Below are 26,112 nucleotides of genomic sequence, written 5' to 3'. Positions count from 1 at the left end.
CTCATGATCTTCTCAATACCTCTGGAATTTAATTGAGCATCCATTACTATCCTTTTCTTGAATGCATATACAAATGGGCATTGAGGTATGCAGGTGCCATAAACCTTCCCATATGCAGACGGTCAACTGTCTGCAAGATATTCCTCTGCAGGTGGAGCATGGATTTCCCCCACCCCCTTGCAGTAAGCCACCGTCCTCTGCCGTGGGCAAATGTTCCCCAAAATGAAATTCCTGGCAGCCCAAAGTTAACCTGGAAAGTGATTCATAGCTCAAAATCCACTTCTCCCTTTCACACCTGGCCACCCGGAAGCTGCAGTAGTGACAGTGGTATGTCCAGAGCACCTGGCAGCAATACCCAGGTAAAGCCACCAGGTAGGCACTCAGTGTCATGTTGCCTGCATTCTCATGTCATCCACAGATGACCCAAATTCCCATCTACCCATCACAGGCCCAGAGACTTCCCTGCCCAGGAGAGGAATGGGCTTTAAAAGTAAGCAAATCTCTATGCAGAATAGCCCTGATTAAATTACAGTCCTGTGGCCAATCTCATGCTGCAGAATAAATTATCAAGTCATTACCTTCAGCACAAATGCACCAAGGACAAATAAATATAGTGTCTCCCATATTTACTTCTAAGCTCATTGAACTAATGGCTGGTGAAACCTTAGCCCTATGTGGCTGTGGGAAATGTTTCAGTCCCTTTCCGCGGACAGCGTCTTCTTCTTTCATTCTCTATTGATCAGCTGTGCCCACACGCTTCCTTTCACCCTTTAGTCTTCCCTGGATGGCTCACCCTTTTCCACAGGGCTTCAAATCTAATAGGACAGGGGGCTCTTTCTCTCTGGTTATAATTGCTCAAAGTCCATACTTTACGGGCCCCGCGTTCAGGAGCCCTAGCTCTCCTGGTTGCTACATGCTACTGCACACATCCGTGCAGCAGTGGATGCTGAGATGTGAGTTCTGAGGGGTTGACTGCCCAGAACCCTGAGACGGCTTCATGCCCTGAGAGGCTCACCCACCCTGACCTCCTCATCTGTCTGAGTTGTGCTGTGTCTCTGGGGAGAATTTTCCCGGCTTTAGATTTGTGTCGCTAAAAACTTCCAGGCTGAGTATAACCTGGAAAAGGTCCTTTGGAGAAGAGATCATCCATTTTGTGCTGCTGCCTGTATTTGGACATCAAGCCTGCCCTGGTTACAGCAAGGTGGGGTGTCACTGTTTTCACTGTTCCATGCCTGGACCCAAGTGGACCACACAGAGAGACTTTATAAAGTTTCAGTGAAATGAACCAGACTGATCTACTTCTTGGACAGGAAATCTACCTTAGGTATCTGGTTACCCTGAGAGCCCTTTGTTATCAAGAGAAGGTTTTTAATTCAGGCGGTACCGAAGGAAGAGAAAGCAATGTTTTCCAAAATAGAAGAAATCTGAGGGGTTTTCAAGTAGGTAAGATCTACTTACAGGAAGCCTTTCTTCCCATTTGAATTTATTCTAAAGGAATTAGGGTGGAGAGGAAGGGGGAAGGATTAGAAAAATCCACCCACTGAGGTCTAAGCCCATACCACACCTGGTTCAAGGTCTGCAAAGTCCCTCCTCATGGGGGAGGTTGCATGAGGAGAGTGGTGCAGGGCTGGGCTGGGTCTGCTCAGGCAGGCCAGGCAAGGCTCCCGTCCCGTGGAGGAAGACGGGTGCCGCCAGGAGGCAGGAGAGTGGCGGGGGCTTTGGTAATGGCCAGCGCACCCGGAAATCTCTATCTGCCTTTGGTGAACCCAGGAGTCTCCTCCTCAGGACTGAGAACTGTGTGTGACATCCAGTGGGGGCCCAGGCTGGACGGAACAAGGCCCAGGAGTTCTGTGCTCACTGGAAAGTGGGCCGCGCCTGCCACTTAAGGGCAGGAGTTGTTCTCCCATGAGCTTGCTCTTGGCTGACAGCCCGTGATGGTGACCCCAAGGTACCTGATCTGACCGGAGGCTCAGCACCCACAAGTTGGACGGGCCACATTCTCTAAGGGCCTTAACGCTGACCACCTTCCAAAACGTATCTTTGCAAACCAGAGCACCTGGGAGAGGAAGCGCCCCCAGGAAATATTCCACCCTCTCCCCTGGACCCCAGCAGAGCCAGGCTGCGTGGGGACTACGTGGGCATCCAGTCCCCGTGGCCCGACACCACGGAAGGGGCCGGGATGCCAAGGAGCTGCAGCTCTGGATAAGCAGTTGAGTGTCTAGGCGGGGAGCCTGGAGCCATCACGGCCCCACTACCAGGACATCCCGCGGTCAGCCAGGGCCAGCTGAAAGCAGGGGATGTGAACCCTGGGGCCTCCTGGAGCCCCCGGGAGGCAACCTCTGACACAGCCACACCACCTGCACCAACCACGGTTGGGTAATCGGACACGATTCCCCAAGGTCTTCTCACCACCTTGCCGCTTCCCACATCATGACCCCGTTCTGGTGGTGGTAACTATCCCTCAGCAAAGACATCTTCTACCCTCCCTCCCCGACCCCAAAGCCCACTACTCTAGCCACCATGGCCTCCTTATTCATCAGTAAAATCCTTCCTTAGCTGCTTTATGGCCAGTCTCAGCTCAAATTGGTCTGTTGGTGTTGGAGGGCATTGTCCGAAGCCCTACAGCTCTATCCAGGCCTTCTACTCCGTTCACAGGCCCCTAACCCGGTGAGGCTGTCAGGCAGGCCCCAGAAAAACCTCGATAGGGTTTCAGACACAGCTAAGATAAGATTGGTTTTCTTGCCACATATACTAGTCTTCACTGCCTTTCAACCCCAAATACTCCTTTTCACAGAAATTGCTGTTTCTCTGTGGCTACTTCCACTCCGTCCCTGATGCCCCAGCCATATCTTGGGGAACTACGGTTAGCAGAAAGAACAGAGATACCCGCCGGTCTTCCCGGGCCAGCAGACAGAGCCAGGCCCTGGGGGAAACAGCTCTCTGGCCCTCACCTGGCCACCTATGAACCAATGGCCAGCCCTCAAACTGGGGGACCAAGAAGTGAGGCCCTTCGAGAGAGAGACTTTGGAACCTGTGGCCTTCTGACGCAAACTTCTGCCCTCTGTGCCTAACTCCTCTTTCCACTGTTCCCTGCTTCCCCCTGCAGCCCCCAGACCCATCAGATAACTGAGGGCAGGAACCAGGAGACGGTGGGGAGGGGCTGGGCCTTCCACAGTACCTCCGTCAAGTTTAACCTTGACCCCAGGATTGGAGGAACCTGGGAAATTCCCACATCCAAATTTCTCCTGATTGTATTGTGACCTGCCGTGGGCAAACCGAGGGAGCCCAGCGCCCCTCTTCCGACAGTCTCCAACAGTCTCTGCGCTGCTGAGCCTCAGCACAAGCCTGCCCACGCCAGGCCCCCGCACCACGTGACTCTGAATGGGAGAGCGGGGCACAAGTATTGGTATTTTTTAAAAGCTCCCCAGGTGATTTAAAGAGCTGCCTGTACTGAGAAGCCAGAGAGAGTCTGGGGAGAGGCGAAGACGTCCCGTCGTGGCCGAGGGGCCAGAGGCTCTACTGAGAAGCACTCAGGCCAGGCCCCCTCCTCACACGGTTCAGCTCCCCCAGCCCCATCCTCACCCTCTGCTTGGAGTCCCCCTCCAGGCTGACAACGCCGGCTCCCACTCTGTGCCTCCTGTCTGCTCCCTTCGCATCGAAGAGCTGGCTGAAGGGTCTGCCTGCTCGTTCCCTTCCTCTTCTGGTTTGAGATGTGACTTAGCACGTTTGCACACCTGGGCTCACGCCCGGCCGCCTCCCACCACAGCCCCGGGCCCAGCCCAGGTTCCCAGGCGCCCACGCTGCAGCTCCTGCCCCGCTCTGAGCCCCCACCCGCCCATCAGGAGACTGTGGGCAGTTTCCCGCAGAATCTCAAGGACATCTTGATGAATCTGCAAGGCCTAGAAGATAGGAGGAGAGCAAAGGATGTCAGCTGAATGGAAAAAATGAATGTACATTCAAAAGCCTCATTTTAATCATTAATTTTCTCTGGCTCCGTGACCCAAACTCTTTCCGAATGTGCTATCGAGCTGCTAAAATGATTGATTTGTGCTTCCCAGAGATGTGCAGCCAAGAAGGAAAGAAGAAATGAAGCAGGAGCTGGCAGCACACAGCAGCTGGGGGCTGACTGGCTGGGCTGTAATCTTTCTGGATTAAAAGCCAAAAGTTTGAAAATACAGGTTATGGAGTGACTGTGGCGTTAGCTGTAGGTTTCTGTCCTGGTCCTAGCTTTTGTTCTGAGTGATGGTTTTTCTGTCCTTATTGCATTAAAGAATAAAACAAAAAGCCTAAGGAAGTAACAGGAGGCCTGACGTGGACCAACAACAACAGAGTGGCATGAACAAAGGATGGTGATTGATCCCTAATCCAGTTCTGTGTACCTGAGGTCCAGGAAATAGAGCTCAGGAGTATATCACACTGGCTCAGTGTCTCCAGCGGCTACAGCAGGCCTCTGTTGAGGGGAAGGGTGTCGGGCTACAACAGTTCCTCCCGTTGGATGTCGGACACCATCATGGCATCCAGAGGGGAACTGGCAGGGGGTCAAACCGAGCAGAGCTTCTGTGTCTAGTGAGAGGCTGCAACCTGCACCTGTATGAGTCAGCAGGTCCTGTTTTTGACACCCCCAGAGAAGGGGGTGTCAGCCTCTGCCTATGAGAACCTGGACATGGGCCTAGAGGCCTGAGCGACTGGCCCTTTGGAAGTTTGCCTGGGTTTGCAGGGCCAGGGAATGGGGAAGGGGTGCCAGGAAGACGTGTTCAGACCTCCTGTCAGCCTGCTCCTCACAGGGTTCCACCCATGGGGTGCTCCAGGCCACGCAGTTATGACATCTCATTGTCTCCTCCCGACCGGGAGCTAGGTTTTGTCGAGGCCAGAGAGTATACAATTTGGGGAGCCTTTTCAGAAAATGAACACAAATTTGCTGACGCAAAAAGCAGATGCCAATGCAAAAGCAGATACTTATCTAGAAGTGAGGGCTACCTAGCTATTTAGCTTTGTTCTCATCACAGTACATTTGGCTCCGGGTGTAGGTATCTTCACTCCCATTTTAAAGGTCATGAGATTGAGGCCCAGATTGGTGAAGTGACTTGTCCAAGGTCAAACGTCAGGCAATGAGTTAACTAGGATTACAACCCAGATCAGTTCCATGTGACCCAACTGGGTGGTAACTTCCAATAACCTCTGATGGTGGTGGTGATAGAGATGCCACTGTTCTAGAAAGACTGGTTATCTAATTTGCATCCTAAACTGATTTATGCCAATCCGGTTGTGTTTATCCAGGGCGTATTTGGTGCCGGTGCGGGGCAGGGCCCTGGGAAGAGATCAGTAATGGAGACAAACATAGGCCCTGCTCCCCAGGAGGTGAATAGAGAATGAATCCCACTACCACCAGCACCTCTGGCCATTGAGCACTGGTGTGGGAAAGGTCGCAGAGCGAAACAGGTATATTGTATTTTACCGGCTGGTCCCAAAGGCCTCAGGGGAGGAACCATGTGTGTTTAGGAAAATAACTCGATAAGCCTTTGGAAGTGGAAGATGAGAGCCTGTGGGCTCGAGTTGGAAGAATACTATGAAGCGGTAGCTGCAGTACTTTAGGTTAGAAACCAGGACACTGCGGGGGGCGCAGAAAGGAGGAGGGAGAGAAAGAGGAGGTGGAAATGTCAGAAAGACTCAAAAAACCCAACAACCAGGTTATCTGTACCATTGTGTTTTTACAATCTCCACATCCCCAAAGTTTCAGTAAAGCTGGACCACACACATGGCCTTGAGGGAATGGTGAGTGTGAGTGTGAGAGTGAGGAAATGTGTGAGTGTGTAAAAGTGTGTGTGTGTGTGTGTGTGTGTGTGTCTGAAGCTGAGTTCCACACCTGGATTAGATTAAAAACCTAATGGAGGCAAGTATAATGGAGTAGAAACAAGAAATATGATGCCTGGGGCTTTACTGGAAATCCTCCATCGGCATTGGATGGGTGGGGGTGTGAGATCATCTCTAGACGTGGAGGGCAGGCAGGTCCCATCTGGCATCTGTGTTGTAAAAGGAAAGGAGCACCATTGAGCCCTCTGTGCACCAAGTCCCGTGGCTCTGCCACACACACTGTCTCATGTAACCTTCCCCCAGTCATAAAAGATGGTATGTCTATCCTCGCTTTGTAGATAAAGAACTCAAAGCTCAGACAGATTAAACAACTTGCTGAGAGCAGTAAAAACTATTAAGAACAGATTCATCTGATGTCACAGCCCTTCCTGATTCCATGGCTCCCTCAGCCTGGCTGTGGTATTCCTTTCACTTTGGTCCATTTCTAGACCCATTCGTCCCAGGTTTCATCGTGAGGTCTAACAGAACACTGGATGTGGACAAGTCCAAGGCAATCAGCTGATAGTCGCCAGGTCCCTGCAAGGCAGCTGCCCAGCTGTTTCCTCCCAACTTCTCCTCTTCCTTCCCTCCCACCCCTCTCCCTGTTAGGATCCACATGGAAGCCAGTGGAATATTACTGACCCAGTCACCTGCTCCCATCTCTTAAGTGGGGACAGTACTCCTCCCCACTGCCCAGATTGTTCCTGAACTGTTGACCAAATGTGTGGAAGCTGCTTTGAAGTGTGACCTCTCATTAAGTGAAAATCCTAGCAGCAAACACATATTACCTCTGTGTGTGTGTGCCTCTTCATAGAAATTGAGAGAAAAACATTTTAAAGGAGTTGTTTAAATAGATGGGGTCTTTCAAAACTTGACTGAAGGCAAAGTACTGGGTCATGCCGACTAATTTTATTTATTTATTTTTATAAATTTATTTATTTTTATAAATTTATTTATTTATTTTTGGCTGCATTGGGTCTTCATTGCTGCGTGCAGGCTTTCTCTAGTTGTGGCCAGCGGGGCCTACTCTTCTTTGCGGTGCATGGGCTTCTCATTGCAGTGGCTTCTCTTGTTGTGGAGCACAGGCTCTAGTCACGCGGGCTTCAGTAGTTGTGGCACGCGGGCTCAGTAGTTGTGGCACACAGGCTTAGTCGTTCCGTAGCATGTGGGATCTTCCCGAACCAGGGCTCGAACCCATGTCCCCTGCATTGGCAGGCAGGTTCTTAATCACTGTGCCACCAGGGAAGTCCCCATGCCAACTAATTTTAACCTGTTGGCTAGCTGACTGCCACTAAGACACAGTTGCTTAGTTTTTTCTTGGTGAAGTGTTAAATAGCTGTCAAGTCAGCTCTTGGGTGATAACAAGCATCCAATTATCACTAAAAATGGAGTCTGGTCCCAGGGGCCTGCCTGTCCTTGGAGACTCGAGGAGAACTCCATGTGCTGGTACAGCTAGACCCACACATCTAGGAGAAACAAATAAAAATGGTTATTTACTGACTGCCTCTTATGTGCCAGCCACCAGGCAAAGCATGCTGCATCCATAATCTTGTGGATTAGCTGCATGGCAGAGCAGGCACCATCGTTATCCCCATTTTACAGAAGAGGAAATTAATGCCATTGTCACCAGCTTATAAGTGTCTGGGGTCATATTTAGGGCTCGTCACAAGCAATCCCAATCCAGTTATCCAGTTCTTCCCCCAATAGGGGTGGGATATTCTTCCCTGCCCCCTGATGTCGGTAACATGTGTCCCTTCCAGGTGGACGTAGTTTCCTCATCTGCAGTTGAGAAGAAATAGTATCTATCCCATAACCTGCTGGGAGGATTAAATGTAGTAATATATATGCAATAATGTATATAAAAATATAGCATAGGGTATGGCATATAGTAAGGGCTTAATAATGTTAGCTGTTATTATTTTCATGATGATGATTACATGATGTTGTTCCTTGAGAATTTTCAGCATCTTCCTCTTACGTATTAAGTCATGGCCAAATGTCTCAGCCGGGCATTCCAGTTGTCACTTCCTTCTTGATGTTTCTGTCATGGCTCAGGAAGCTCTGAGGCAGGCCATCTTACTTAGCACCTGAACTGTTTGAGGGAAGCTAGGAAGCTGAAGACAGGAGCCTGCCCTGAGGAGATGGGGCTGCTTCAAGTAGCCCAGCCTCAGGAGTGCTCTATTAGGACAGCAGCTGCCTCCGCCAAAACCTGATGTGGCCAGAAGGCCCAGTCCAGCAGGAAGAACACAGCTGTTGGGGACTATATGAAGGCAATCCTGGGAGTTAGTGTTGGACATTGTGCCCGTTATTGAAGACAAGGTTTCCTTACTGTTTATAGCATTGGATACAAAATGTATATTTGGGTTCTTGCTCTGGGAAAGATGCAGTAAGCATGCACACTTCAACATGCCTCTCCCACTGAATGCAACAATAAATGTCAGACAGAATGCATGGAGCAGCTATTGGAGGACAATGAAAAGTAAACAGGAGGAGGTGGATTAGGGAAGAAGAACAGAATTTGAAGTACCACCAAACCCACTGTGAGTCTCCCATTTTTACCCCTCTGGGATCATCTGGCCTAGACTCACAGGCAGTCTGAAAACTGGACATGAGCACCAGATGCAAACAGAAAAGGCTGCAAAAGGAACCCTTGCTGTCTGGTCTGAGGAGTGGGAAAAGGGGCTCCTAAGTGTCAGAGAAAGTGAGAAAAGCCCCTGGTTGTTTTTTTTTTTTTTCCATCCTCCCACCCTGACCCCCAGCTAATCCCATGGCAGCAGCAGTGACTGCAATGGGGGCGGCAGCCAGGCAGGTACCTAAAACTTTGAGAGAAGAAAACCTTCCCTCTGACTAGAGAAGTTATGGTCCCAAGAAGGTAGGACAAAATCCCACTGCTTTTTTTCCTCCCTGTCCTTCCACTGCTTGGCCCATACTCAGACACACTCAGGGGAAGTGCACAGCTGAGCAGGGTAACTAAATCCCCAGCTTATAGACCAGAGGGCCACATGGGAGCTGAAAGTGTCAGAATGATCTCAGAAAAGAGAGAGCTTAAGAGAGAAGTCCCATGTGAGCTCCTGGGCTTATTTCTAAGCTCTGTGAGTTATGAGAACTGAACTGTGGATTAGAGAATCACCCAGACTCCCAAATGGCCACTGGGTAGCACATAAAGAACAGATCCAAGTAGCACTGCAAAGATGTTGAAAACTGAACTGAAGTTGAAACCACAGTCCACAGAAGGCGGGTCAGGACCTGAGGCTGGAGCTTAACCATATCAATTACCTGCTAAAATAAAACAAAACAGAATTCAACATTCTCTTTAGGATTTAAATAAAACATAGAGTCTCAGAATATAATATTCAAATGTCTAGGATATAGTCGAAACTACTCAGCATGTGATGAACCAGAAAAATATCAACTTATAAGGGAAAGGGCGATCAAGAGATGACACAAACATTGAAATTACTAGATAAAGATGCTTAAGCAGCTATTATAATTATGCTCCAAGAAGTAAGAGTGAATTCTCTTGAAATGAATGGAAAGATAAAAAATTTAAGCAAAGAGATTGAATGAAGAAATGAATAGAAATTTGGGGGAACTGAAAAATACAATAACTGAAATAAAACATTCACAATAGAATCAATAGCAAAATAGAGAGTAGTCAGTGAACTTGAAGACAGATCAATGGGAATTATCCAATCTGAACAAAGAGAAAAAAATTGAAAAAAAAAAAAAAAAAGCAATGAACAGAGCCTTGGGGACATGAGGGACAATACCCAAAACTTTAACATTCGTATTATCAGAGTCTCAGAAGGAGAGGGAAAAGAGTATGGTGCAAACATTTTATTTGAAGAAATAATGGGTAAAAGTTCTCACATTTGGTGAAAGACATAATCTTACAGATTCAAAAAGCTCAATGAACCTCAAATAATATAAACCCAAAGGAATCCATGTCCAGACACATCATAATAATCAAATGGCTAAAAACTAAGACAAAGAAAAAAATCTTAAAAGCAGCCAGAGAAAATGGTGCTTTATTATGCTCTATAGAGAAATGCTGATTGGAATCACTGTGAATTTCTCATATAAAACAATGGAGGTGAGAAGGAAATGGAATAACATTTTAAAAATGCTGACAGAAAAACTGTCAACCAGAATTCTTTATCTGGTAAAAACATTTTTTCAGGAATGAAGATGGAATAAAAATATTCTCAGTGAAGGAAAACTGAGAGAATCCTTTACCATTAGATATGCTCTAAAATAAATACCAAGGGAATGCTTTCCCCCTGAGACTGGGAACAAGGCAAGGATGTTATGGAAAAAAAAAAAAAAAAAAACGATGGTGATGGGGAATAAATCCGTGGTTGCCAGAGATTAGGCTGTCATTGCAAATGAGGAACATAGGGAGTTTTGTGTATGATGGACTGTTCTGTATCCTGTTGCGGTGATGGCATGAAACTATATATGTGTGAAAACTCAGAACTGTTACATCCAAAAAGAAAATAGAAAAGGAACATGGAAAAAGAACTGGGGTGGGGCTGGGACAGACAAAAGGAGAATGAACTGAAGCTTCCTCTCACCTCCACCAAACTCATTCAAATCCATCCACCAAAGTTCCGAAGATACCTCAGCCACCCATGAAAATCCTGCCTCTGAATTCCCGTAAATTAGGCTCTTCCTTTTCCTATTACAAGAGATAAGCCCAGACTCTAAGAGCAAGCAATGCAACCCTTCTCATTCAGTTTTTCAAAAATGAGTTCTGGAGCATGTACTGTGTGTTCAGTAGCCAGGGGTACAGATGTGAATAACAAGCGTTTAGCTCCCTACCCTTATGAACTAAAGTCTAACAGGATAGGAAGCAGAGCACAGAAAATAAAAACATAAATCAAATGGTGATGGTGCTAAACAGGGACTAAACAGAGTTCTGGGATTCTGGAATGGGATTCTGGGACACATCCACTCTTCACTTACTAGGGGGCTGCTGTGGGCAAGGATTTAACCACTCCATGCCTCGGTTACCTCATTTGTAAAGTGAGGGTAACAATAGTAGCTACCTCCTGAGGGTGTGAGAATTCTGCAAAATAATGTGTATTCCATAGGATTACCGTACCACTTGAACATCGTACGTGATCAGTAAATGTTAGCTACTCTAATTATTAGTAGTTTCAGAAGAACTGTACTTAGAGTTGCTACAAGCTTCAGCAAAGTCTACTGAGCAGGTAGGAATTCCTCTCTTCTCCGCCCCACTTGCTTCATGCTCCCTTCCCATGTATCAAGGAATTAGAGATTTCAGGAACTCTTAGGCTCATTTGCCTCTGCGGGCTCTCTGCTAAGGCGTCCTCTTCATTAAAGGAATATAACCCTTTAGAAGCTCTCCATGGGGACTGTAGAAAGCTCCTGGGATCAGAAAGAGCTGGGTTTGAAGGCTGGCTCTGCTGTGTGACCATGGGCAAGTGGTTTAACTTCTCTGAGCCTCATTTTTCCAATCCATAAAATGTGAATAATCACACATGCTATTCAGAGTTGAGATAAGGTCAGCAAAGAACATTTCATTAGGGTAGCTATTTTTGTTATTCAGAATCTAGGCAAAGGTTTATTCTGGGAATTGAATTAAGCAAGCCATTGGAGCAAGCAGGATGAATAGCCCTGGAGTGGAAGTAATTGATGGGAAGACAACCCCACCTCCATCCTGTCATTGTGCAAGACAGTGGGGTCCCCAGTCATGGGGTTACTGAGGGGTCAGAGCAGAAAGGACCAGTAAATATTAGTGGCCTGACCACCTCATTTTCATACAGGAAGGTGAACAGCAGTGACTTGCCCCAGGCCACAGGGTCCCTTGAAAGCTCAGCTGGGTCCCCTTAAGTTTGGGGATGTCACTGGACTTCTGTAAACACATGTGACTCCCCCACCAACAGTTACTGTGACTAAGGAGGGGTCCAACAGCCACCTCAGTGATGGAATGGGCAGGGTGGGTGACAGTGGGCAAGGGCAGCCTGGACACAGCTCAGAAAAAAGTCAAAGCCAACCATGAGGACGGTCCCTTCCAGCAATAGGTTTCTTGTGCTCTTTGTCATTTTATCACCATTTTGTGGGAGCTTGCTATATATGGATTGAGTCCTTTGCCATATTGTATGTTTACATGTGTACGTGTGTGTACACACACGCATGCATATGTATATGCATACAGGCATGCATGCATGTATATATATAACATATATAAAGTATTTTCCCACAGTCTAAAGCTTGTTTTTTTATTTTCCTAAGCATGCTTCATAATGAGAAGTTTTTAATATTGATGGAATACAATTTACTGCTTGTTTCTTTCATATCTAGTGCTTTTCGTCCAGTCTTAAAAACTTTGCCTCCCCCTAAGTAGAGCATATTTTTCTGCTATGTTTTCTTCTAGAAGCTTTCTAGTTTTAGCTTTTACATTAAGATCTGTCATGCATCTTGAATTCCTTGTCTGTGTGTGGTATGAAGTAGGGGGTCAAGTTTCTTTTTTTCCACGCGATATCCAGTTGCTCCAGCACCATCGGTTGAAAAGACGTTCCCTTCCCCATGCGGGTACGCTGACTGCACTGGGGGTCTATTTCAGAACTCTCTATCCTCTTCCATTCGTGTGCTCAGCTGTCCTTATGTCAACACCACACTGTCCTGGTTACTGTAGCTTTACAGGAAAGCTGGGAATCAGGGAGTGTTAAGGTCTGCAACTCTGACTTATGAATGTCTTGACAAATCTAGGTTCTTTGTATTTCTACATAAATTTTAGAATCAGCATGTCAATTTCTACAAAGTCTTCTGGGGCTTTTCTTTAATACTAGACTGATTTTTTTTAGAGCAGTTTTAAGTTTACATAGAAAATGAACAGGAAGTACAGAGTCTTCATATACCCTCCCTCGTCCGGTTTCCCCTATTATTAACATGGTGCAATAATGTGGTGCTCTTATTAAAACTGATGAACCAATATGGATACACTATAATTAAAGTCCGTAGTTTACATAGGGCTTGCTCTGTGTGTTCTATAGCTCCATGGGTCTTGACAGACGCCTAATATCATGTATCTACCATTAGAGAATCATGCATAATAGCCTCATTACCTTAAAGATTCACTGTGCTCCTCCTGTTCATTACTCTCCAGTCCTAACCACTGGCAATCACTGATCATTTTATGGCCTCTATCGTTTTGCCTTTTCCAGAATGTCGTATCACTGGACTCATACAACATGCAAACTTTTCAGATTGATTACTTTTTTTTTTTTTTTTTGCGGTACGGGGGCCTCTCACTGTTGTGGCCTCTCCCGTTGCGGAGCACAGGCTCCGGACGCGCAGGCTCAGCGGCCATGGCTCACGGGCCCAGCCGCTCCGCGGCATGTGGGATCCTCCCAGACCGGGGCACGAACCCGTGTCCCCTGCATCGGCAGGTGGACTCTCAACCACTGTGCCACCAGGGAAGCCCTGATTTCTTTAACTGAGCATTATGCATTTAAGTTTTTCCATGTTTTTTAGTGGCTCAAAACCTCATTTCTTTTTATTGCTGAATAAAATTGCATTGTATGGATGTACCACAGTTTGTTTATTCACCTAAGGACACAACCAAAGGACATTTTGGTTGCGTCCAAGTTTTGGCAGTTAAGAGTAAAGCTACTGGGCTTCCCTGGTGGCGCAGTGGTTGAGAGTCCGCCTGCCGATGCAGGAGACACAGGTTCGTGCCCTGGTCCGGGAGGATCCCACATGCCGCGGAGCGACTGGGCCCGTGAGCCATGGCCGCTAGGCCTGTGCGTCCAGAGCCTGTGCTCCGCAACGGGAGAGGCCACAGCAGTGAGAGGCCCGCATACCGGAAAAAAAAAAAAAAAAAAAAAAAAAAGAGTAAAGCTACTGTAAACATCCGTGTTCAGGTTTTTCTGTGGATATGTTTTCAACATATTTGAGTGACTACATTACGTCACTCCTTCCCTCCTGTAATCCTTCTGTGATGAGGAAAAAACGTTTTAAGAAAAACAGGAAAATTCCTTTTAGAGGAAAAAGTCTTTGCTGAGCACAATTCCTTTATGGCTGGGAATGGACAGCCTGGGGACATTGCTAGTTGGGCTAGAAGTAGAGAAACCACATATTTTATTATCCAAGCCAGGACACTTTGGAGGGTAAGAGGGGCACTATTAACTTGCACTGGCACGACAGGTATAATCTGTTTTATTCCCTATAAACCTAAGTATATGTTCCTCCTTTTAGAAATGAAGCCAAGAGGTAGCTAAACTTCTGTGCATTAAAGCAAACAAACAAACAAAACCACAACAGGACGGCTAAATTTAAAATGACTGACCATACCAAATGCTGGTGAAGTGTGGTGTGGAGCAATTGACACTCTCATATATTGCTGGTGGGAGTGTGGGAAGGTACAACCATTTTGGAAATCGTTTTGGCAGTTTCTTAAAAGGTTAAGCATACATGTACCATACAACCCAACCATTCCATTCCTAGATATTTATCAAAGAGAAATGAAAGCATGAAACTCCAAGTCTTATACATGAATTTTAATAGGAGCTTTATTTGTTAAAGCCAAAACCAGAAACAACCTAAATCCATCAATAGATGAACGGATAAATTGTGGTATATCCATACAATAGAATACTACTCAGCAATAAAGACATATAAACTCTTAATGCACACAATATTGAAGAATCTCAAAATCATTATACCAAATGAAAGAAGCCAGGGGGGAAGTAACATATTGTATGATTCCAGTTATACAAAACTCTAGGACATACAAGCTAATCTATATATAGAGAAAGAAGATCAGCAGTTTCTTGGGGATGGGACGGAGGGAGGAATGGATTAAGAAGGGCACAAAGAAACTTTAAGGGGTGATGAAAATGCTTGAGGGGCCATGGTTTTATGTGTGTGTATATGTCAAAACTGATAGAATGGGACTCTTTAAATAAGTGTAGTTTAGTGTACTTCGATTATACCTCAATAAAGTTGGAAAACTTCCTAAAAATAAAAAGTAAAATAAAAAGGAATGCTCTTAAAGACCTTTAAAAAAATGAGAGATTTTGGGGGGCAGTTATCATTGGAGTCAGTGGACCAAGGTGGAGAGTAGAAGATTGAGGGGGAGGAAAGGGACGCAACAAGTTGAGTCTGGAGATAACAGAAGAGAAAACCAGTGAACATTCCCCAGTTAGGGTTGGGGCCGCAGGAGAGGGAGGACCAGGCTTTAAGACTAATGATGTCTGACAGTCACTTTTATCTGCTGTGCTGTTGCCCACACTTATGCCCTGAATCTGTAATTAGAAATGTAATGGCCTTGGATGAGTGTTGCTTTGCGGAAATAAAGGAACTGGGTCTCTCTGGGTGGATTCAGGATAGTGAGAAAGGGACAGCTAAAATATGCAAGATGGGAGAAAGATCCAGGATTCACTGGAAACAGAAAATCACAGTCTGAGGTGACCTGGTGAAATATCTGACTTTCAAGAATTCTCACTGAGATTTGGAATGTGGCCAGGAATTACACAGGGAAAAACTCTCAAAGGACAGGAAGTTATAAGGCCTGGCTGACATCTGTGCCACATGAGTGTGTCAAAGGGCAGGGGTCACACTGGGAACCCCCAATTCATAACGAAGTCAAACAGAGGTCCGGGGGGAACCCGGGGACTCACTGCCTGCAGTTGGCATCTGAAGGGGGCAGGCAGTCTTGTGAGACTGAGCCCTTAACCTGTGGGGTCTGCACTAATATGGGGCAGTTAGGATCAGAATTGAATAAAATTATAGGGCACCCACTTGGTGTTCACAGATAACTGGAGAATTGCTCGGTGTGGAAAACCTACACATTTGGTGTCAGAAGTATTGTGATTAGAGAAAGAGTTTTCTTTCATAGACAAAAATTCAAGAAGGAATAAAAGCTAATATTGGTGAAAATCCCTCAAGTGACCAAAGGCCAGACTCGTGAGCTAGAAGGATCAAAACCTTAGGCCAAGCCAAGGACTTATGTCGGTGCCTGGAATTCCACAACAATGGCTCCTTATGAGGTCATAGCAAGAAACGGACCTGTCACTGCTACGGGTAATCCAAAGTAGCTTTCTCACTTTTTGGACTCAAGAATACCTTCACTCTTACAACAGAGTGGGGGGACCCCCAAAGAGCTTTTCATTCATGTGGATTGTAGTGATCAATGTTTACCTTGTTAGAAATTACAACCCGTAGGATGCTTCAGTGGCCTTTTTATTTCTAGTTCACAAAGCTCCAACAATTTTGGGCCTTTAAAGAGCTCATAATGTTGACACCTCAACTATTTAATTCCCTTCTCTTTAAACTCTCAGTGATTGGTCTCAAAATGATGCCACAACTTAATTGGCATTGTGATGCTATATGAAAATGTTCCATTAGATAAGATGTGATACAATACATTATTAACACCTATAAAGTCCAGGAAATGACAGTTTTCACCATGTTTTCATTTCTTATTGACAGTTTTGCCCAGTTTTTAAATTTTTGTTTTTGTGTTTGTGTTTTTTGGAGCAGATGCCTCCCTTCTGCAAGCCAGAGAACTCCCTATGTCCATTTGGGCACCTTTAGAAGTAATGGATGCGTCTGTAAGTCAGAAGAGCAAGAATAGTACTTTCTTTCTTTGAATACTTAATAGATGTTTTTAAGAGCAGCTGTAGGTCCGTAGAAGAGCTGAGTGGAAGGTACAGAGATTTCCCGTCCACCCCCTGCTCCCCACAGGCACAGCCTCCTCCACCATCATCATCCCCTCCAGATGGTACATTAGCTGCAATGATGAACCTGCACTGACACATCATTACTACCCAAAGTCCATAGTTTATATTACATTCTTGGTACTGTACCTTCTGTGGGTTTGGATGAATGTATACTGACACATACTCATCATTATAGTACCATACAGAGTGGTTTCACTGCCCTAACAATCCTCTGTGCCCCGTCTATTCATCCCTCCCTCCCCACAACCCCTGTCAACCACTGGTCTTTTCACTGCCTCCACAGTTTGGCTTTTTCCAGAATGTCAGATAGTTAGAATCACATAGTATGTAACATTTTCAGATTGGCATCTTTCACTTAGTAATATGTATTTCAGGTTCCTCTGTGCCTTTTCATGGCTTGATAGCTCATTTCTTTTTAGCACTGAATTATATTCCACTGTCTGGATGGACCACAGTTTATTTATCCAGTCACCTACTGAAGGACATCTTGGTTGCTTCCAAGTTTTGGCAATTATGAATAAAGCTGCCCAAAACATCTGTGTGTAGTTTTTGTGTGGATATATTTTCAACTCCTTTGGATAAATATCAAGGAACATAATTTCTTGATCACATGGTAAGAGTGTGTTTAGTTTTGTAGGAAACTACCAAACTGTCTTCCAAAATGGCTGTATCATATTGTGTTTCCACTAGCATTTGGTGTTTTAGACTCTGGCCACTTCAATAGGTGTTTAGTATATCTCATGGTCATTTTAATCTGTATGTTATGTTTAACATCTTTTTGTATGCTTATTTGCCATCGTATATCTTCTTTGGTGAGGTGTTTGTTCAGGTCTTTTGCCCATTAAATTGGGTTGTTTGCTTTTCTATTGTTGGATTTTAACTGATCTTTGTATATTTTGGATTACAGTCTTCTATCAGATCTGTCTTTTGCAGATAGTTTCTCCCAGTCTGTGGCTTGTCTTCATGGCGTTGATGTCTTTCACAGAGCAGACGTTTTAAATTCTGCTGGGATTTTGATTGAGATCGCGTTGAACCTGTAGGTCAATTTGCGTTAACATTAGATTACTGAGGAGAAATCGCCAAGCATCAGGACAGCCTGGTATCAGCAGGGAGTGGCAAAGGTTGGCATCCTGCTGGCCTAGGAGGGAGGGCTGATTTTTTTAAACTCTTTTTCTTCTCTTTAATTTGTTTATTTTTGGCTGCTTTGGGTCTTCATTGCTGCGCGCAGGCTTTTCTCTAGCGAGCGGGAGCTGCTCTCCGTTGAGGTGCACGGGCTTCTCGTTGCGGTGACTTCTCTTTGTTGAGGAGCACAGTCTCTAGGCGCGCGGGCTTCAGTAGCGGTGGCACAAGGGCTCAGTAATTGTGGCTCGCGGGCTCAGTAGTTGTGGTGCACGGGCTTAGTTACTCTGTAGCATGTGGGATCTTCCTGGACCAGGGCTCGAACCCATGTCCCCTGCATTGGCCAGTGGATTCTTCACCACTGCGCCACAGGGAAGTCCAGGAGGGCTGATTTTTATATTAATATGTGCTGTCTCCTCTTCCACCCGTCGTCAGGCCTGAGTCATAGTGTCACGGTTGTACTTGTCCCTGTGTACCCTTGGTACAGCTGTGAACACAGCTCTCTGCACAGACACACACACTGGGTCATATAACTGTGAACACTCATCGAGGTTTCCTGGGATGCACCCTTTTATGGCCTGAAAAGGTGCAAACCCAGGGAAAATGCAGGCACTGTTCCTGCCCAGATCAACCAGACTAATTAGTCCTTTCTGCTCTGAAGGGAGAGACCTCGTTTTATGGCCGTAAATGCAGGCAGGACAAAAATAAGATACACATTCCAGAGACTTGTGTCACCCTTCCCAGAGCTGGGTAAATACAGTAGTTGGGCGGTGGCATAAAATGCTGTCACTCAGACACACGGTGCCCTTCTGTGGGTCTCACCCACTGGAAACCCTCCCCCAGTCTCTCCTTCCACCCCGTGTGCTCTCCAAGGGCCTGGAGTTACTGTTTTCCTCCAGCCTCCTCCCAAGCGAGGCTTCTGCACATTTTCTTCTAAATCCAAATTTCTCAGGGATAAAATTAGATCAGATATTTGGGGTTGCCAGGATGCTGCCTGGGGAATGGGTGGCTCTAGGCCATTAACGCTAAGGATAAGTTAAAACAACACTAATTAAAATGATGTTGCTGTGGGGAGAAGAAGCCCTGTCGCCAGTTATCTTGAGAATCAGTTATGTCCTTCTCTGACGCAGGTTGGTTGTCTTTCTGTTTTTATAGCTGACTCTGCCCTCATAACTACATCTACATTTAAACCAAAGTCTGGATTTTCCCATCTGGATGATCCTGCCTTGTCCTTCGCTCCCATCACAGCCTCTGTGGGGCTTTCCCTGACGCCCCCAAGCGCAATGAGCCCCCGCACCCTCGTGCTGTCACTCTGCCCAGGGCAGGCTGCTCTGTAGCCACAGGATTGCGCTTTGTCCCTGGGTCTCCTGCCCCACCCGACAGCGATTCCCCCCCAGCAGCCACCAGACACTTTTGTCTCTGCATTTCATGTCGTTGCACCCAATAAATATTCTTGGAGTCAGAGTTGTGAGCTGGTGCTTTAAATGAAATCTAAGACTAATGCACATGTGACATCCTGCAAAAACCCTACTGCTGGCAAGGAAATTCAGGGGATGTGCCTCTTGGGGGTATGCTTGATGCTACACGTGTGTGTATGTGTGTGTGTGTGTGTATGTGTGTGTGGGTTCATGGGGGTCTGTGAGACCCCCTGCAATGAAGCTGTAACTCACTAGGCAAGAGAAAATGTCCCCCCAAGAGTCAAGGTTAGAAGTGGCAGTTGGCCTAGGTGACAGTTTTCATTGGCATCACCAGCCTCAGACCATGGGAATCAGATGTCAGCTGGTTGCCCACCTCCTGCCCCAATTCCTTGGAAAATTTGATCTGAAACCTAATTAACACCCTGGCTTTGGCGGAGCTGGGCTCTCCCTGTGATTTCTCTGGGGTTTTCTCCTTAGTCTCACACGACTCATCTTGGTTCTGTCTGTCCTTCACCATTTTCCATTAAGAAATCTCCCCACACTCAAGCATTTCATGAGTTGAAGAGATGTGTTAAATTTTCTGGGGTATTAAGAGGGGTCATGTTGAGACCCATATGTGGCCTTTTGTCAGCTCTCTGGTTCCACCCTCCTGTCCCCCCAAACAACAAATTATTCATCTTGTCTAATACTAAACAACTTACCTCACATTCGGGTCCCCTTAAGATCTCACCTTCTAGCCCAAGATCCATTTTTTAAAAATGTTTAAGTTTTCTTACTAAGAAAAGTTCCAGAGGAAAAATTCTTCTTTCAAACTAAAAGTGAAAGCACAGGGGGGTAAAACAAGATTTTGGAAGTAGGAAAATTTTGCTTTCTCCTGCCACCAAGAATAATTTGGTGAAGTTATTCTGAGCCTTGGTTTCCTCATCTGTAGAATGGGTGCAATGATATCTATCAATCTTCCCAGGTCATTCGGGATTCATGGCACATAACAGGTCCTCAGAAATGTTCATTCCTTTCCCTTCTCTGGTTAATGAACACACCGTCATGTTGACAGGAAAACCTGGAGTTTAGTCCTGGCTCTGTCACGAACAGTTGCATGACCTTGGGGGAAACTGCTTTCCCCACCTGGGTATCTGGTCTCCCCTGGAAATAAGAGGTGCAGAAGGACTGGTCTCTAGACTAGATTTTATTTTATTATTAAAATTTTGAAAAGAAGTGTGTTCCACCTAGGAATTTTAGTTTTAGAGTTGAAAAGAAAGAGTCTTAAGAGAAGTGCATCAGCTTTTTAGGGGTGGATTTAGGGATGGGGTGGGGCCCAGGCCTCTGTCATTGTCCTGCTGGGATGTGCCAGAGAGTCACTTAGCATTTTAGGAGTCAACCTCTCCCTTGGTGGAACAGCAAAGAGGGAAGGCTGGTGAGGCAGTGGGGTATTCTGATTCTGGATTCAGGGAAAAATGGGCCAAAACGGACAGGGTTGAAAGAAATTTAGGAGGGAAAATTAGGCAGGTATTCTCCAGTGGCCAAGTTGCTTTTACAATCTCCAAATGGTGGAGCTAGAAACAATTGTTTGAGACCTGCTGGTCAAATCAACCCCAACACAGATGAGGAAACGGTGGCTCTGAGGGCCTAAGGGATTTTCTCAGGTCTCCCCGCAACTGAACTCTGTGATTCCTGTCATACCATGTCCTTTCCACAGAAGCCACTTCTATTTCAGTTAGTCGCGACTCCAAGAAGGGAAACTTTAGTGTGTATTTTGGCCCCCCCAAATGGCAGGAGTAATTTTCTTTAAAAAGTTTTCTTCAGGGCACTGTTAGTCTCATGCAGTTTTAATAGAGGATTGTGTTTCTATTTCCTTGCACTGTTAGTGGCCATGAGTGCAAATTTTCATTTTTTATTTTTATAAATTTATTTATTATTTTATTTATGACTGTGTTGGGTCTTCGTTTCTGTGCGAGGGCTATCTCTAGTTGCGGCGAGCAGGGGCCACTCTTCAATCGCGGTGCGCAGGCCTCTCACTGCTGTGGCCTCTCCCATTGCAGAGCACAGGCTCCAGATGCGCAGGCTCAGCGGCCATGGCTCACGGGCCCAGTTGCTCCGTGGCATGTGGGATCTTCCCAGACCAGGACTCGAACCCGTGTCCCCTGCACTGGCAGGCAGATTCTCAACCACTGTGCCACCAGGGAAGCCCGCAAATTTTCATTTTTAATGTAGCACGATTCACAACAATGCTTGGTTTAAAAATGGAAAAACTTCTATCCTGGCAAGAATTAAAAGACAAAACTAAATGGGGGTAGGAAACAATCATTTCTAAAAAATAAATTAAAAGAAATATTGATTAGGCTTTCATTTACTTACAAGCCCATCAGACCAATTGTTGCTCCATTTCAATTTCTCCACATTATTCTGAATATTTTATTTTTTTATTTTTATTTTTATTTTTTTTATTTTTTATTTTTTTGTGGTATGCGGGCCTCTCACTGTTGTGGCCTCTCCCGTTGCGGAGCACAGGCTCCAGACACGCAGGCCCAGCGGCCATGGCTCACGGGCCCAGCCGCTCCGCGGCATGTGGGATCCTCCCGGACAGGGGCATGAACCCGTGTCCCCTGCATCGGCAGGCGGACTCTCGGCAGGCGGACTCTCAACCACTGCGCCACCAGGGAAGCCCTATTCTGAATATTTTAGATGTTTACCCTTCTTTTTACCTTCTAAATAACCACAAGCTCTTCCAAAGAAATGAGGTAACTGTGTGTGGGGGGAAGGAGCTGGGAAAGTTATGAGAAGAGAGGCCAAAATGCAGCTTTCAGTACAAGCCGTAGAATCCGTTTGAGCCCTTCTTCTTTGGGAAATGCTTTGAGATGAGAAACCTGCCCCCTACACACCCTCTACCACCCTGGTCATGCCCGCACCCCTCCCCATTCTTCTTCACATTCAGTTGATTCATAGCTGGTTCACTCCTCAGGTGTGGGAATCCCCCTCCCTGGGCATCTAGCACAGACACAAGCACCACCTGGTACCCTATCCATGGGGACCCTGGCTATGGGCCATGAAGGAGGCTGATGGGGAGGGGCTTTCCAGGGGCCCCCTAAAGACTACTATGAAGATCTCCTAGTGCCCACTTGGAATTATTGTGCGAACTAACATTTGTAGAGTGACAACAATGTGACAGGCGTTGTGATAAATGCACAACAACCTTAAGAGGATGAGACAATGGTTATTGATATTATTCCCATTTAACAGATGAGAAAGCTGAGGCACAGAGTGGTTAGGGAAGTCAGCCAAAGTCACACAGCTAGTAAAAGGGTGAAGTCCTGTTAAGAACCCAGGTTGTCTGACTCCAGAGTCTAAACTCTTAACCACCACCCAGACTGCCTCAAAAGGACACATCCAGGGCTTCCCTGGTGGCGCAGTGGTTGAGAATCCGCCTGCCGATGCAGGAGACACGGGTTCGTGCCCTGGTCCGGGAAGATCCCACATGCCGCGGAGCAACTAAGCCCGTGAGCCATGGCTGCTGAGCCTGCGCGTCCGGAGCCTGTGCTCCGCGATGGGAGAGGCCACGACAGTGAGAGGCCCGCATACCGCAAAAAAAAAAAAAAAAAAAAAAAAAAAAAAAGGACACATCCAGAGTGCCTGGTGCAATCCATGCTGGGAAACTATTTGGTAGTTTCTTATAAAGTTAAGCAGACGTAAGTCATGTAACAGCAATTCTACTTCTAGTTATAAACCCAGGAGAAATGAGTGCATATAGGTACCAAAAGACATTCACAAGAATGTCCACATGTTCACAGCACTATTCACCATAGCCAAACACTGGAAACCACCCAAATGTCCCCCAACAGTCAATGGTAAATAAATCATGGTATAGTCATACAGTGGAGTACTTACTGTATAGCAACAAGAACGAACAAACTACACACAGGAATAAAGATGAATCTCACCACTGGTGTTGAGAGTAAAAGAAGCCCAACACCAGGAAGTACCTATTGTGTGTCCATATATGTAAACTTCAAAACACTCAAAGCCAGTGCCTGCCACTGGAGGTCAGAGTACGGGTCACCTTTTGGGTGTGGTGCCTAAAAGGGGGCACAAGGGACACTTCTGGGGGTGCTGGCAGTGTTCTGCTACTTGATCCCAGTGCTGGGTACATGGGTGTGTTGTCTTTGTGAAAATTCATCAAGCTATACACTTACGATCTGTACACTTTTCTTCATGTATGTTTTACTTGAATCAATAGTTTACCATTAAAATAAACTGTCTAAGACAATAATAATGTCTGCCAATACAGAGGCCTCAACAACATGAGTTCCTTCCTTCCCGCTCTCTTTTCTTTGTCTGGATGTCCCTTGCTGGTTCCTCTTCTCCAGCCATTGGCCTTCCAATGTTGTCCCTGGGTCTGGGGTCAGGGTTGCTGGGTTATACCGGGATACCCAGAGTCTGCGACCTGGGGTCTATGAGGTTTCTTGCCTGGACCAAGGCGAAGAGAACATGTGTTCCCTCACTGGGGCTGCTCACTGGGTTCACAGGGCGCTGCACGCTCCCTGCCTCTGCAGGGCTCAGAGCCGGCTGCCTTGTAGTGGACCGAGTTCATAGCCGGGAGAGCGTGGCTCGAATTTAGGCTCTGCTGGAAACTGCCCGTGGGCAAGTCATTTAGCACAACGGAGCCTTCACTTGCCCATCACAAAGTTCTTAATGACCTAAGGTAGGCAGAAGTACACTGTATGCTGCAAGTGTGATGGAAACACGTGGCCTCATGAATAATAATGAGGAGTGAGAGCACAGAGAAAGGACCCAGCACAGCTAGAACGGGGCACAGCCTTGCGAAGAATCCACCGTCATCTGCTTTCCCTTGTCTCAGAGTTTCATGCTCCCTCCACACGCCTGGCTCTGCTTAAAAAAGGCTTGGGCTTAACTTTTTGTGGTTTATGTCATGGTTTCTGCAATATTCCCACAGACAAGGCGGCTGCCTGCAGAAGCTTCAGGATTTGGGCTTACTGCAAGCCCCTTTGTGAATACTGCTTCCTAGAATTCCCCGGGTCTAAAAGCAGCATCAGCTGGCTGGTTTCATCAACAGTGATGGCGCTTGCCTTTGTGAGCCGTCAGCCTTTATATGGGAGGGATCGCAGAGGACATGCATGTCCTTTCTGCTGCCAAATCCCCTCCACAACCCCCCAACGAGCTCTTGTCCTGCCTCTGTTTGAAAATCTCCAGTGACAGTGAACTTGCTAATTTCCCCACAGTCCTTCCACAGAGAGACCTTGAAAGGAGAGTGTGGCCTCATCACTGGAATAAGACTCATAAATCTGAGGCTGTGCCATTCTGTTCAGAGCCACTGGGAGGAAAGTGTTCGATAAGAACAGGGCATGATGCTCAACCCATGATGGAAAGGACTTCTGTGGACCATCTAGCAGAGCTGGGCCCCTCTCAGCCTCCCTGCCATGTGGAGCCAAGATGCCTGCTGAGGATTCCCAACCTAGGACGGGGGTGAGACGAGGCTTGGCAGAGGTAAGCTATTGTTGTCACTGCATCCACGGCAGGAAGAAGGCTGGGCTGCGGCCGGGCACAGGGCCCAACCCCATCAGGGAGGTGATCCTGCTTAGTGCAGCCCGTCTTAAGTCTTCGGCTCCCAGGACTCTGATACCATCAAAAAGTATGGAAGATCCTAAAGAGTTTTCCTGGGTTTTATCCATTAATACTAAAAATCAAAACTGAAAATGTTCTTAAATTAGTCAATAATTTGTGGTTTTTTGTTTTTTATTTATTTATCTATTTTTGGCTGCGTTGGGTCTTTGTTGCTGCGCATGGGCTTTCTCTAGTAGCGGCGAGTGGAGGCTACTCTTTGCCGTGGTGCGCAGGCTTCTTATTGCGGTGGCTTCTCTTGTTGCGGAGCATGGGCTCTAGGCGCAGGGGCCTCAGTAGTTACAGCATGCGGGCTCAGTGGTTGTGGCTCGCGGGCTCTAGAGCGCAGGCTCAATAGTTGTGGCGCACGGGCTTAGCTGCTCTGCGTCATGTGGGGTCTCCCAGGACCAGGGCTCGAACCTGTGTCCCCTGCATTGGCAGGTGGATTCTTAACCACTGTGCCACCAGGGAAGCCCCAATAATTTGTTTAAAAGTGTCGGATTCCCTGGATTTGAATCCCGTTTCTGCCACCTAGCGAGTGCTCACTCGTAGTGGTTGTTATTATTATCACAGCAGGTACTCAATACAGACATGGTTGATTTTATTTCTAAAGCACAAGATCTGGAATCTCCCACCATAGGATTCAAACTGGTGACTCAATTTCAGCGAGGAGCTCTAAAGATTAATATTATTGCCATATAAATATATGCCATGTTGTTTCACTCTTGCAAAAGGATTAGAATGGTACCAATCCTGATAAGAGAATGGAACCTTGCTGTAGAGATACCGACTTCTTGGCCAGAGGACAAATGCCTCCCGTTCCTGAGAGATCATGGCCAGCTTTTTAACCTCTCTGAGCTTCATTTTGCCTGTTCTGTAAAAGGAGATGCCTCTAACAATGCCTGCCTCATAGGTTTGCTGAGAGAATTAAGTAAGGTAAGGCACTTGGCTCCCCACCTGGCACATAGTCAGCACTCCATAGATGTTACCTATTATTACTTTTTTTTTTGGTGGTATGCGGGCCTCTCACTGTTGGGGCCTCTCCCGTTGCAGAGCACAGGCCCCAGACGTGCAGGCTCAGCGGCCATGGCTCACGGGCCCAGCCGCTCCGCGGCATGTGGGATCTTTCCGGAGCAGGGCACGAACCCACGTCCCCTGCATCGGCAGGCGGACCCTCAACCACTGCGCCACCAGGGAAGCCCTATTATTACTTTTAACCAAAGGTTTTCAGTAGCATGTCTGAGTCACACCCCTCGGGCTCCACCTTCTAGAAATGCCACAAAGGTTTTTGCTGTTGACACAAAAATGACTCCCTAGATGAGCCAATTAGTGGGGTTTTCGATCAGAAGTTATCAAATTATATTTCTAGTACTATTTTTAGGTGCCGGGGTCATCAGAGACAA

General features: G+C 46.6%; 1 protein-coding gene across 8 annotated transcripts in view; it reads left to right on the top strand.

Moving 5' to 3' along the window:
* LOC131762256 (serine/threonine-protein kinase MARK2-like) overlaps nt 1-26,112 on the top strand; it is a 120,785-nt gene that overhangs the window by 76,618 nt on the left and 18,055 nt on the right. For 4 of the 8 annotated variants that reach the window (XR_010842144.1, XR_010842145.1, XR_010842151.1 and 1 more), the window contains exon 4: nt 24,331-24,595. The exons of 2 other annotated variants lie outside the window; for them this stretch is intronic. The gene's annotated coding sequence lies outside the window, so the exon portion shown is untranslated. Of the gene's footprint in view, nt 1-2,794; nt 4,176-24,330; nt 24,596-26,112 lie in introns of those variants that run through there. 2 more of the 8 variants (XR_010842148.1, XR_010842147.1) reach the window with 2 other exon arrangements.

Source organism: Kogia breviceps, chromosome 9, assembly GCF_026419965.1.
Source record: "Kogia breviceps isolate mKogBre1 chromosome 9, mKogBre1 haplotype 1, whole genome shotgun sequence".
Taxonomy (NCBI): domain Eukaryota; kingdom Metazoa; phylum Chordata; class Mammalia; order Artiodactyla; family Physeteridae; genus Kogia; species Kogia breviceps.
Note: the sequence above shows the minus strand (reverse complement) of the source record. Positions and strands in the feature narration are given on the sequence as shown.